The sequence below is a fragment of the Tamandua tetradactyla genome, chromosome 11, assembly GCF_023851605.1.
Source record: "Tamandua tetradactyla isolate mTamTet1 chromosome 11, mTamTet1.pri, whole genome shotgun sequence".
In the NCBI taxonomy this organism is placed as follows: domain Eukaryota; kingdom Metazoa; phylum Chordata; class Mammalia; order Pilosa; family Myrmecophagidae; genus Tamandua; species Tamandua tetradactyla.
Window position 1 is genome coordinate 19,023,697 of NC_135337.1, and position 14,794 is coordinate 19,038,490.

The following is a 14,794-nucleotide window of genomic DNA, read 5'->3' on the forward strand; positions in this document are numbered from 1 at the left end:
ATAGAGTCAATAAAAAGATTAACTCTTACCAGCATTTAGGGGCAGGAGGTATGGAGATAGGACAGGAGGGATGAATAAGTGAAGCACAGGGAAATTTTAGAGTAGTGTGAAACTAATTATTCTGTATGATACTATGAAGGAGGATGTTACCAGACAAATGTGTTGGATTCTTTTGCCCAATATGCTCAAATAACCAATTCTTAAAACACCTGGGTTTCAAAGAGAAAAAAAAGTTTATTACTAGGCCTGTAAAAGGAGATCAGATGACCTATCAGCCCAAAGTATGTCTCTCAGAACTGCAGTAATTCTAAATAGTTTTATAGAATGAAGAGATGGGCAGCTTTTAGGATAATGAGCACAGTGCACCCCCCCCCCAGATGATGACAATTAGACAATTAAGGGTGATTTAATTATTGACTATGCACAGATTGATTGCATGCTTAGTCATAAAACATATGTAAGAAAATGGTAGCCTTAGTATGAAGATGGGCATGATTTTTAATATTATAATTAGGTACATGTGACCTTTAGGTTAATGTTTATTCTACTGTACTTGTCATTTGGGCCCATTTTGGCTAGATCAGTCTTGGTTATCAAGATGACTTTGGACTTTGGGTGGGTTGGCTCTGAATTGATCCAGGACCCATCATTAATAAACATTAGGGACTGTCTTTAGTGATTACGAGACTCTAAATTTGAAAAACTGGGGAATGCTTTCAGTCTCTCCTCCATTAAGTATGATGCTGGGCTACTTGTTTTCCATATATGCCCTTTATGATATTGAGAAAGTTTCCTTACAGTCTAAAATTTTGAACGGTTTTTATCAGGAAAGGATGCTGGATTTTGTTGAATGCTTTTTCAGCGTCAATTGACATGATCATGTGATTTTTCCCTTTCAATTGATTAATGTGCTGTAATACATTGTTTGATTTTCTTCTGTTGAACCACGCTTGTATTCCTGGTATAAGCCCCGCGTGATCATGATGTATAATTTTTTTAATGTGTTGTTGGATTTGATTTGCTGGTATATTGTTAAGAATTTTTGCATCTATGTTCATTAGGAAATTGGTCTGCAGTTTTCCTTTCTTGTAGCATCTTTATCTAGTTTTGGTGTTACAGTTATGTAAGCTTCATTAAATGACTTAGGTAGTGTTCCTTTTTCTTCTTTTCTTTCTTATTTTTTTAGAAGCATTTGAGCAAGAGTGGTGTTAGTTCATTTTGGAATGTTTGATAAAATTCTCCTGTGAAGTCAGCTGGTCCTGGGCTTTTTTTTCTGTGAAGATTTTTGATGACTGATTGAATCTCTTTCATTGTAACTGGTTTAATAAGATATTTTATTTTTTCTCAAGTCAGTATAGGTAATTCGTGTGTTTCTAGGAATTTGTCCATTTCATCTAAGTTGTCTGGTTTATTAGCACATAGTTGGTCACAATACTCTTTTATGATTATTAAAATTTCTTCATGATCTGTGGTAATGTTCCACCCCTTCTCACTTCTGATTTTGTTTATTTGTAACCTCTCTTTTTCTCTTTGTCAGTCCAAGTAGGTGTCCATAAATTTTATTGATTTTCTCAAAGAACCAACTTTTGGTTTTTTTGGTTCTTTCAATTGCTTTATTGTTCTCCAATTTGTTTATTTCTGCTTTAATCTTTGTAATTTCTCTTCCTTGATTTGCTTTGGGATTAGTTTGCTTTTCTTTCTCTAAATTCTCCAAGTGAGCAGTTAAATCCTCAAGTTATGCACATTATTATTATTATTATTATTATTTATTAATTAAAGAAAAAAGAAATTAACACAACATTTAGAAATCATTCCATTCTACATATGCAATCAGTAATTCTTAACATCATCACATAGATGCATGATCATCATTTCTTAGTACATTTGCATCGATTTAGAAAAAGAAATAGCAAAACAACAGAAAAAGATATAGAATGTTAATATAGAGAAAAAAATAAAAATAATAATAATAGTAAAAAAAAAAACACAAACAAACAGACAAACTAAAAAAAAACCTATAGCTCAGATGCAGCTTCATTCGGTGTTTTAACATGATTACTTTACAATTAGGTATTACTGTGCTGTCCATTTTTGAGTTTTTGTATCTAGTCCTGTTACACAGTCTGTATCACTTCAGCTCCAATTACCCATTATCTTACCCTGTTTCTAAGTCCTGCTGGTCTCTGTTACCAATGACATATTCCAAGCTTATTCTCTAATGTCGGTTCACATCAGTGGGACCATACAGTATTTGTCCTTTAGTTTTTGGCTAGACTCACTCAGCACAATGTTCTCTAGATCCATCCATGTTATTACATGCTTCATAAGTTTATTCTGTCTTAAAGCTGCATAATATTCCATCGTATGTATATACCACAGTTTGTTTAGCCACTCGTCTGTTAATGGACATTTTGGCTGTTTCCATCTCTTTGCAATTGCAAATAATGCTGCTATAAACATTGGTGTGCAAATATCCGTTTGTGTCTTTGCCCCTAAGTCCTTTGAGTAGATACTAGCAATGGTATTTTTGGGTCATATGGCAATTCTATATTCAGTTTTTTGAGGAACCACCAAACAGCCTTCCACAGTGGTTGCACCATTTGACATTCCCACCAACAGTGGATAAGTGTGCCTCTTTCTCCGCATCCTCTCCAGCACTTGTCATTTTCTGTTTTGTTGATAATGGCCATTCTGGTGGGTGTGAGATGAAATCTCATTGTGGTTTTGATTTGCATTTCTCTAATGGCCAGGGACATTGAGCATCTCTTCATGTGCCTTTTGGCCATTTGTATTTCCTCTTCTGAGAGGTGTCTGTTCAAGTCTTTTTCCCATTTTGTAATTGGGTTGGCTGTCTTTTTGTTGTTGAGTTGAATAATCTCTTTATAAATTCTGGATACTAGACCTTTATCTGATATGTCATTTCCAAATATTGTCTCCCATTGTGTAGGCTGTCTTTCTACTTTTTGATGAAGTTCTTTGATGCACAAAAGTGTTTAATTTTGAGGAGCTCCCATTTATTTATTTCCTTCTTCATTGCTCTTGCTTTAGGTTTAAGGTCCATAAAACTGCCTCCAATTGTAAGTTTCATAAGGTATCTCCCTACATTTTCCTCTAACTGTTTTATGGTCTTAGACCTAATGTTTAGATCTTTGATCCATTTTGAGTTAACTTTTGTATAGGGTGTGAGATACGGGTATTCTTTCATTCTTTTGCATATGGATATCCAGTTCTCTAGGCACCATTTATTGAAGAGACTGTTCTGTCCCAGGTGAGTTGGCTTGACTGCCTTATCAAAGATCAAATGTCCATAGATGAGAGGGTCTATATCTGAGCACTCTATTCGATTCCATTGGTCGATATATCTATCTTTATGCCAATACCATGCTGTTTTGACCACTGTGGCTTCATAATATGCCTTAAAGTCAGGCAGCGTGAGGCCTCCAGCTTCGTTTTTTTCCTCAAGATACTTTTAGTAATTCGGGGCACCCTGCCCTTCCAGATAAATTTGCTTATTGGTTTTTCTATTTCTGAAAAGTAAGTTGTTGGGATTTTGATTGGTATTGCATTGAATCTGTAAATCAATTTAGGTAGGATTGATATCTTAACTATATTTAGTCTTCCAATCCATGAACATGGTATGCCCTTCCATCTATTTAGGTCTTCTGTGATTTCTTTTAACAGTTTTTTGTAGTTTTCTTTGTATAGGTTTTTTGTCTCTTTAGTTAAATTTATTCCTAGGCATTTTATTCTTTTAGTTGCAATTGTAAATGGGATTCGTTTCTTGATTTCCCCCTCAGCTTGTTCATTACTAGTGTATAGAAATGCTACAGATTTTTGAATGTTGAAATTGTAACCTGCTACTCTGCTGTACTCATTTATTAGCTCTAGTAGTTTTGTTGTGGATTTTTCCGGGTTTTCGACGTATAGTATCATATCGTCTGCAAACAGTGATAGTTTTACTTCTTCCTTTCCAATTTTGATGCCTTGTATTTCTTTTTCTTGTCTAATTGCTCTGGCTAGAACTTCCAACACGATGTTGAATAACAGTGGTGATAATGGACATCCTTGTCTTGTTCCTGATCTTAGGGGGAAAGTTTTCAATTTTTCCCCATTGAGGATGATATTAGCTGTGGGTTTTTCATATATTCCCTCTATCATTTTAAGGAAGTTCCCTTGTATTCCTATCTTTTGAAGTGTTTTCAACAGGAAAGGATGTTGAATCTTGTCAAATGCCTTCTCTGCATCAATTGAGATGATCATGTGATTTTTCTGCTTTGATTTGTTGATATGGTGTATTACATTAATTGATTTTCTTATGTTGAACCATCCCTGCATACTTGGGATGAATCTTACTTGGTCATGATGTATAATTCTTTTAATGTGTTGTTGGATTCGATTTCCTAGAATTTTGTTGAGGATTTTTCCTCAACAATTCTCTAATGAATTTTCTCTCAATTCATTAGAGAGATTGGCCTGTAGTTTTCTTTTTTTGTAATATCTTTGCCTGGTTTTCATATGAGGGTGATGTTGGCTTCATAGAATGAATTAGGTAGCTTTCCCTTCACTTTGATTTTTTGAAGAGTTTGAGGAGAGTTGGTACTAATTCTTTTTGGAATGTTTGACAAAATTCACATGTGAAGCCATCTGGTCCTGGACTTTTCTTTTTAGGAAGCTTTTGAATGACTGATTCAATTTCTTTACTTGTGATTGGTTTGTTGAGGTCATCTATGTCTTCTTGAGTCAAAGTTGGTTGTTCATGTCTTTCCAGGAACCCATCCATTTCATCTAAATTATTGTATTTATTAGCATAAAGTTGTTCATAGCATCCTGTTATTACCTCCTTGATTTCTGTGAGGTCAGTGGTTATGTCTCCTCTTCCATTTATGATCTTATTTATTTGCATCCTCTCTCTTCTTCTTTTTGTCAATCTTGCTAAGGGCCCATCAATCTTATTGATTTTCTCATAGAACCAACTTCTGGTCTTATTGATTTTCTCTATTGTTTTCATGTTTTCAATTTCATTTATTTCTGCTCTAATCTTTGTTATTTCTCTCCTTTTGCTTGCTTTGGGGTTAGTTTGCTGTTCTTTTCCAGTTCTTCCAAGTGGACAGTTAATTCCTGAATTTTTGCTTTTTCTTCTTTTCTGATATAGGCATTTTGGGCAATAAATTTCCCTCTTAGCACTGCCTTTGCTGCGTCCCATAGATTTTGATATGTTGTGTTTTCGTTTTCATTCGCCTCGAGGTATTTACTAATTTCTCTTGCAATTTCTTCTTTGACCCACTCATTGTTTAAGAGTGTGTTATTGAGCCTCCACGTATTTGTGAATTTTCTGGCACTCCATCTATTATTGATTTCCAACTTCATTCCTTTATGATCTGAGAAAGTATTGTGTATGATTTCATTCTTTTTAAATTTGTTAAGACTTGTTTTGTGACCCAGCATATGGTCTATCTTTGAGAATGATCCATGAGCACTTGAGAAAAAGGTGTATCCTGCTGTTGTGGAATGTAATGTCCTATAAATATCTGTTATGTCTAGCTCATTTATAGTAATATTCAGATTCTCTATTTCTTTATTGTTCCTCTGTCTAGATGTTCTGTCCATTGATGAGAGTGGTGAATTGAAGTCTCCAACTATTATGGTAGATGTGTCTATTTCCCTTTTCAGTGTTTGCAGTGTATTCCTCACAAATTTGGGGGCATTCTGGTTCGGTGTATAAATATTTATGATTGTTATGTCTTCTTGTTTAATTGTTCCTTTTATTAGTATATAGTGTCCTTCTTTGTCTCTTTTAACTGTTTTACATTTGAAGTCTAATTTGTTGGATATTAGTATAGCTACTCCTGCTCTTTTCTGGTTGTTATTTGCATGAAATATCTTTTCCCAACCTTTCACTTTCAACCTATGTTTATCTTTGGGTCTAAGATGTGTTTCCTGTAGACAGCATATAGAAGGATCCTGTTTTTTAATTCATTCTGGCAGTCTATGTCTTTTGATTGGGGAATTCAGTCAATTAACATTTAGTGTTATTACTCTTTAGATAATATTTTCCTCTACCATTTTGCCTTTTGTATTTTATTTTTTAATGTAAGCATTTTGTGCAATAAATTTCCCTCTCAGCACTGCCTTTACCACATACCATAAAATTTGATATTAAATGACAATTCTCATTATCATTTGTCTCCAAATATTTACTGATTAATCTAGCAATTTCTTCCTTGACCCATTGATCAATTAAGAATGTATTGTTTAATCTCCATATATTTGTGAAAGCTCTGATTCTTTGGTGATTATTAATTTCTAGTTTCATTCTGTTGTGGTCAGAGAAAGTGCTTTGGATAATTTTAATATTATTAAATTTACAAAGCCTCAGTTTTTATCCCAGCATATGATCTATCCTGGAGAACATTCCATGTGCATTAGAGAATGTATATCCTGGTGTTTGGGGAGTGTAATGATCTATATATGCCTATTAGGTCTAATTATTCATCCCATTGTTTAGATACTCTATTTCCTTGTTGATCCTCTGTCTGATTGTTTTATCTATAGTGGAGAGTGATTACTGAATTCTCAGTACTTCAGTACTATTATTGTTGAAATAAGTTTTGCTCCCTTCAGTTTTGCCAAAAGTTGGCTCTGATACTTTGGAGCTCCTAGATCATGAGCATAAACATTTATACTTGCAATTAATTCTTGGTGAATTGTCTCTTTTATTAAAATGCAGTGTCCTTCTTTGTCTCTTATGATGTATTTATATTTAAAGTCTATTTTATCTGACATCTGTATATCTACTCCTGCTTCTTTTGGCTACAGCTTGCAAAGAAGATCTTTATTTCACCCTTTCATTTTCAATCTAATTGTGTTCTAAGATGTATCTCTTGTAAACAGCATATAGATGGATGTTGTTTTTTAATCCATTCTGCCAGTCTGTACCTTATTAAAAATATTTTTATTGAGAAATCTTCATACACATACAGTCCATCCATAGTATAAAATCAATGGCTCACAATATCATCACATAATTGTGTATTCATCAACACAATCATTTGTAGAACATTTGTAAGTCTGTATATTTTAATTGGTGAGTTTAGTCTGTAAACATTCAAAGTAATTATTACTGTAAAAGCAGTTCTTTACTCTACTATCCTATCCTTTAGTTTTTATTTGTTAGATCTATATATTGTTTTCCTTCTCTCTTTTATCCTTTAAGTTACCAATACTCATAATCTTCAGTTCTGTGCTTTCCTCCATATCTCTTGTCTTTCTTTTTCCAGCTGGTAGGATATCCTTTAGTATTTCTTGTAGAGCCCATTTCTTGTTGACTATTTATCTCAATCTTTGATTGTCTTTGAAGATTTTAGTCTCTTCCTCAATTTTGAAGGATAACTTGCCTGGATAAAGAATTCTTGGCTGAAAAACTTTCTTTTTCAGGATCTTAAATATATCACACCACTGCCTTCTTGCTTTCATTGTGCATGCTGAGTACTTTTACGTCAGTCTTATGTGTTTTCTCTTTATGTAGTAGATTGTTTTTCTCATTCTGCTTTCAGGACTTTTTGTTTCTCTTCAATACTTGACAATTTTATTCATATGTGTTTTGGAAAAAACCTATTCAGATTCATTCTATTTGGAGTTTGTTGAACCAGTATGATTTGCATATTTCTATCTTTTCTAAGGGTTGGGAAATTTTCCCCAATTACATCTTCAATAAACATTCTCAGCCCTTTACTCTTTTTTATCCCTCTGGGACACCAATGATTCTTATCTGTGTGCTTCTTGTTACCTATCATTTCTATAAGATCCACTTGCATTTTCCCATCTTTCTTGCCATTTTTTCTTTTGTGAGCTCTAGTTTAATTGTTCTGTTCTCTAGCTCACTTATTCTTCTGTTTCTTTGAATCTGATATCATGTGTCTCTTGCATATTTCTAATCTGGTATACTGTATCTATCAATTATATGAATCTGCCATTTTTCTATTTAATCTTTCAAATTCTTCTTTATGTTCTTCTAGTGTCTTCTTGATAATTTTTATTTCTTTATAGATATCCTTGAATGGTTTTTCCATATTCTGTATCCCTTCTGTAGTTTTGATTTGATCATTTGGCTGACTCATTTCTGCTTGGATCTTCACATGCTTTGTGGTTCTGTGTGGTGTTTGGGGCATTTTGATCATCTTTATATATGGTTGTTTCTCAAGTTGGTTTCCTTCACTCATCTAAGTTTGTACTACTTGGTTTTGCTTTGGCTTCCTTTTGCAGTTGGTTTTTCAGTTTTTCTCTGCCAAACAAGGTCCACATCACATGTAGGGGATACAGTTCAACATGATGGTCCATCAGAAGCTAGGCCAGGGTGCACAGGTACTTCAGTGCTATGTGGCTGCCCAATACACAGGTGACCCAGGCTCGGCTCCAGCCCATGCACCCCCCACAAAAAAAAGAAAAAATAAGATAATAAAATAAAACAAAAATTTAATAAAATATGAAAAAAAACCAGCCAGAATATCAGCACCTCAACAGTAGTGAGCCCCAGAGTCAGAAGGAGACACCCAAAAATATTTTGGGAGTGAACTCAGACTGGTGCCTACCAGGGAGAAAATTTGAGAAATAAAAATAATGAAATGAAATAGAAGAAAAATAATATATAAAATAAGGCATAAAATAATCCATAAATATATAAAAAATAAAATATATATAAAATAAAAATATATGCTACTAATTTAAGACTATATAGAAAAATATGTTTAAAAAGAAGGGAGAAAGAATATTTGGAAAAAATAAAAATTTACTTCTCCCTTCTCCCCAGCATGTGGTGACCCCAACTCATCTCTTCCTCTCAGATTCCCCACTCCCCAAATACAGCAGTTCAAAGACTCCATGTACAGTGTGTGTGTGTGGGTGGGTGGGTGTTGCTCCTAGTATGCAGTAGCTGGATGGCTGTCTCCACCCTCAGAACTGAGGACCCAGTCAGTGCCTGGGAGATCAGATGACCTTCAGTGCCCAGTACCCAATGGGTCCACAAGACACTGCACTTGTGGGGCCAGCTATTCCTTGCCAGCTATTCCTCATGCTCACAGGCCTGTCCTTTCATGGTGGATGAGCAGGTCTGCCTCTGGGCTCCCTGAAGACACTGTCAACTATGGACCCATGTGGGGAGGTTTTCACAGCCACCAACTGGGGCAGGCTAGAGTAGAAGGATGAGTTCTCTGTGATTGCACCTACCATCACACTGCAGCCCACCCCTAGTGTGAATCATGGTCATTGATCCACTTCATTCTCCCCATCCCATGCACCCCCACCCCTGTGCTCCCCCAAATAGCTTAGAGAACCTTTTTGTCTAGTCACATCCTGGGACCACAGTCTAGTCATTTTCTCCCCATTCCCTATCTTGTTGCAGGGAGCAGCAGTGAGTGAACTCAATTCACTCTGCTCCACCATCTTCTTGGAAGCCCTAAGCTATAACTTTTATAAGCATTTTTAAATGGCTCCTGGCCCATGCACCCCAAAATTAAAAATATTAGACAGTTGTTTTATATTAACAAACCATAGCAGAGGTTTTGTTCTGTTTAATTTTTACACATTTACTAAAGTTATGCTAATTAATAAATAAAATATAATTTATATATCTGTCCTCCCTTTCTTTTAAAGTCTTTCTTTATTACAGATGGATGTCTGATCTATAGTTGACGGAATATTCTTTAAGAGAAGTATTAGGGCAAAGCAGTGAAACTGACAAATAAATCTGGCTGTTTCTATGATCCATACCTTTTTTTAAAAAATAACTAAAACAGATTAGTATCAGGATATAACATGGACAGTGAGAACAATGTCCAATTTTTAGGAATGTTATACAGTCTTTAAATATAGGAATAATATTAATTTATCTATACAGATTTAACTAGCAACAGGAAAGAAAATCCCTTTTAACCACTGTAATACTTCCCAAACACCTCCTATGCAATAGGTTAAACTATGTTAGCACCTTACTCATACAAAGTGAAAGGACAAATTATTTGTAATAGTTTTTCCCTTAATGAGCACATTTGTCTTCTGAAATGAAGGATGATAAGGCCAACATAAACATTAATAAGGATATTATTAGAATGTAAAATCTTTGTTTAATTCTAGACAGATTACTCACGTCATTAAGAAAAGCTTTTTTAATAAACCTTTACAGTAAGAGCAGACTAACAATCCACATTATTTTAATAGAGGGAGAAAGCTAAACTTTAATTTTGTATTAACACCGTGTCTGACATAAAAATGTTCTGTTTTTTGAAATATATGATAAACAGACATGAAATTTTGGTTAGCACTGGCTGTGACAGGTAGAATTTACTTTTATAAGGTCCTATTATTACAACTGTCTATATTCATTCAGAGTTTAAGTCAACAATGACTATAACAAACAACTCCAACTCTCTACCACTTTCAGTATCCATTCAGGGATTGTAGTCAACAATGGCTATAACAAACAAAAATTCATTGCTTTAAACTTTCTACCACTTTCCATATCCATTCCACCTCCAGTTTTTATTTATTATCCAGACTGCACATAATCAGAAATAAATTTGACAATAAATTCACAAAGCTTTTTTAACGTGCATACTTCCTTCATAAAGGGAAGAAGAGATAGAGAAACTGCAAAATAATAGAAGAAGGAAGAAATTTATGCTTGGTTTTGGTTTTGAAACACAGCCATGCATCTATATACTGTACACTTACAACACCCAAATAAGTATTTACAATAGGCTTAAAATATTTCAGTTCAAATCCAGCATTACCTTTAAAGGTCAGAAAGCCCCAAGTTTAAAGTATAATCAGCTTTTCAATATTTAAGGGATTTATATCCAAAAAAACTATTACCAAATGCTAAATAATGCTAGCAATGTCAGTTCACAAAATTAAGTTATAGCTTTTAAGAAATAATAGTTCAGAGTTTTATTATTAAAATGCTACTTTCTTATTTAAAGGTCTTAAAAGTGTCATCTTCTCTATGAGATCTTTTTAGATTATTTATCCATGACAGTATGAATAGAAAAACACTGTTTGACATTAACAAAGTCACTACAAATTCAAATTCTTCCAATACAGAGGTTACAAATGGCCAAGTAACCAAAATCCAGATTCTTTGAAATCCAGGTAATCAAAATTATTTTAAAAATCCACTTATATGTCTTACTAAACCTAATTAGTTCCTTAAATAGAACACATTTGACCCTTGAAACCTAATTTCTCAGTTACAAAGTATGCATAGAGAGAGAGGGTGTATGGGAAATCACTGTACCTCCTACTCAATTTTTCTGTAGACTTAGAACCGCCTTTAAAAAATCAATTCATTGAAGAATAAAGGAATGGGGAAAGAAATTTCATATGGGGAGAGAAATTTCATATGGGTTAAGGGGGCATCCCATATGATAGAATAAAGGGATCACAGATCTTAAAGAGTCACTAATAATACAACTTAGAAATAAACTCCAAATTTTTGAAAATGAAAGGATAAATTGACAAAGCTAAAACTTTGGGGAAGATTTTAACATACCTGCCTCATAAATCAATAGATTACAAAAATATAAATAAGTATTTATATAGAAGGTTTAAATGAAACAAAGAGCATGTTAGCCCTAGTCAAAAGATACAGCCCTTCATTCCAAACTTCAACAAAAAAACATAATTGTGACAAATTTGCCTGGGGGAAAAAAACACAGTTTAAAATAGTACTAAAAGCAATGAATATATATACTATCATCACTAACCAAAATAGAATATCAGCTATTTGAAATAAATTATAATATCCATAAAATTTTAGTGTATATCAAAGCAAATTTTTAGTTAGAAGTGAAATGCATAATTTTTTTACAAATGAATTAGATGAAAATAGTGAAATGTATAATTTTTTTTACAAATGAATTACAATTAAAGCACTACAGAACAAGCCATTAAATTAAAAGCAAAAAGATACTCAGAGGAAAATGCACAGCTTTAAATACATCTATTAGAAAATAAGACCTATTCAAACTGAATGGATTAAGTTTTCAATTCAAATAGCTTAAAGAACATTAAATTAAATGTAAATTAAATATTAAAAGCAAGGAATGATAGGGATAAAGGTAGAAATTAACGACATAAGAAACTGTCCCCAAATTATAATAAGTAAAAAAATAAGAAGCCTTTATTTATAAAAGAAAAAATATTGCAAAAAAATTTTTGGCATTTTTGATCAGGAAAAAAGAGAGAAGGCACAAAATAAGTAATGCTGGCAATGAAAATGAAAGTAAAAATAAAATTATTTTTTAACTTTTTGAACAGTAACAGAAATTTATGTACGTCTTTTTATCAATGTACTCAAATTTTAGAGACAATGAGTAATCTTTTAGGAAAATACAATTTAAAAATTGGGCCAAAGAGAAGTAGAAAGCCTGAGTAGACTAATAGAAATAAAGGTAAGTTAAAAATGATCAAATATCTTCCTTAAAACAGGCACTAGGACCAGACAGTTAGCAAGTGAGTTCTACACAATCCTCAAGGGAGACATAATTATTATGTTCTACATGTGGTTACCAATGACTGACAAAGATGGCAACATATCAAACTCATTTATTAGTCTAACATTATTCTGATAGTAAAATCAGCCTATGAAAGCATACAAAAAAATAAAATAAAAAACTCTGGTTTTTGTAAACATCTCTCATATAGGGCAAGCACTAATTTTGCAATAGGATGCCCTGAAAACTAATTTTGGTCAATTTGAAAATGAAATCTTTTAAAAGTTCAGATGAAATTGTCAAACAACTGCCTATTGCAATTTTTAAATTTATGTAACATGCTTATTAAAATTAAATATTACTATATTAATATATAAACAAAGTAAATATTACTTTACTAATATATAAGCAAAGCAGTTATGAGTTATAAATTGTGAAATACTTTTTACAAAGTCTTAACTTGCGTCTTAGACTTTTTATCATCATTAGAGTGTTTGAGTCATTTACCATTTGGAAGACATCATTGTTGCTTGTATCTAAGTTGTTTCATATACAGCACATTTACAACAAGAAAACAGAAAACTAAAATCCTAGGAAGAAACTTAATATACATACATATATATATACACATATATATATATGAAAAAACTAACTTCACCAGAGAGTATTAAAGGAAATCTCTTCATGAATGAAAACATGTTAATCCTAGTGAAAATTACTCTGTATATTTGATATTATCCTTATAAAAATTCCAACAGCATTTGCCATTAAAATAATCAGTCATATTCTAAAATGCATATGGCAGAGTTATATGGGCAGGAATAACCAAGAAATTTTGAGAAAGACGAACAATAAGGCTGTTCCTTACTGTTGTCCCTTATGAGAGCAGGGAAATTTGTCATACCAGGTATTAAAATATATGCCTTCAATCTCATGTATATATCATAATACTCATTATATCATATATATTATTGTAATTAGTATAATATGTAAATTATTACAACAAATTATTATATATTATGATATAATACATTCATATAACACATATATAATATACGTCTATGTATGCGTGGCAAAGGAAAGTAGTGGAGATCTAAAAATTGATCCGTGTATACATTAAACTTTAGTTCACAGTAAATTTGGTTTTTCAGAATGAATGAGAAAATACAAAATTATTTAAGAAAGGAATTTGGGGTGTTACTTTCAGGCACAGTTGTTTGCTGCAGTTTATTCTGTTTTGTTTTCTTTTATAATGTCAATCTCTACTGTTTTAACCAAATATGAATTAATGATTGTTCTAGTTTGCTAGCTGCCGGAATGCAACACACCAGAGATGGAATGGCTTTTAATAAAAAGGGATTTATTTTGTTGGTTCTTCAGAGGAAAGGCAGCTAACTTTCCACTGAGGTTCTTTCTTACGTGGAAGGCACAAGATGGTCTCTGCTGGTCTTCTCTCCAGGCCCCTGGGTTTCAACAACTTTCCCCGGGGTGACTTCTTTCTGCATCTCCAAAGGCCTGGGCTGAGCTGCTAGTGCTAAGATGAGGAATGCTGAGCTGCTTAGGCTGTGCTACGTTGCATTCTCTCATTTAAGCACCAGCCAATTAAGTCAAACATCACTCATTGCAGCAGACACGCCTCCTAGCTGACTGCAGATGTAATTGGCAACAGATGAGGTTCACGTACTGTTGGCTTATGGCCTCAGCAACAAGACTAGGTATGCTCACCTGGCCAAGTTGTACAACTGAATCTAACTAACACAATGATCTTAAAATTCTAAAAGTATTAAAAGTAAATAACAAAAGAAATAAAGAAAAAGTAAATAACAATGTCTTTATGACCTTTCAAATTACTATGGTTACAAAGTAAAATTACCCTAAAACTTAGTCACCTAATAAAATAAGAATATTTATTTTCCTTTCAAATATACTATTTAGGACAGTTCACGGGGATGACAGGTCATCACTATACTGCTTGGCACCACCTAGAACATCTCAAAAGCTGGGGGATGGCAACATCTGAAGGTTCATTCACATATTTTGCTGTTGAAACTTGCTGTTGACTGAGCCCTTAGCTGGGGCTATGAGCGAAAACACACACACACACACACACACACACACACACACACACACATATATCCAAGGCCTCTGTATATGGTCTGGATCCCCTCATAACAGGCTGTCTGGGTTCCCACAGTGAATAGAGAGAGAAAGAGAGAAACAAAGAGAAAGAGAGAGAAAAAGAGAAATAGAAGTAGGAGCCATATCCATTTTTGCACCCTTATATTAGATCGGACAATTCAATGCTACCT

General features: G+C 33.4%; 1 protein-coding gene across 3 annotated transcripts in view; it reads left to right on the plus strand.

The window, feature by feature from the left end:
* LOC143649415 (uncharacterized) overlaps nucleotides 1-14,794 on the plus strand; it is a 135,636-nt gene that overhangs the window by 53,283 nt on the left and 67,559 nt on the right. The window lies entirely within an intron of this gene.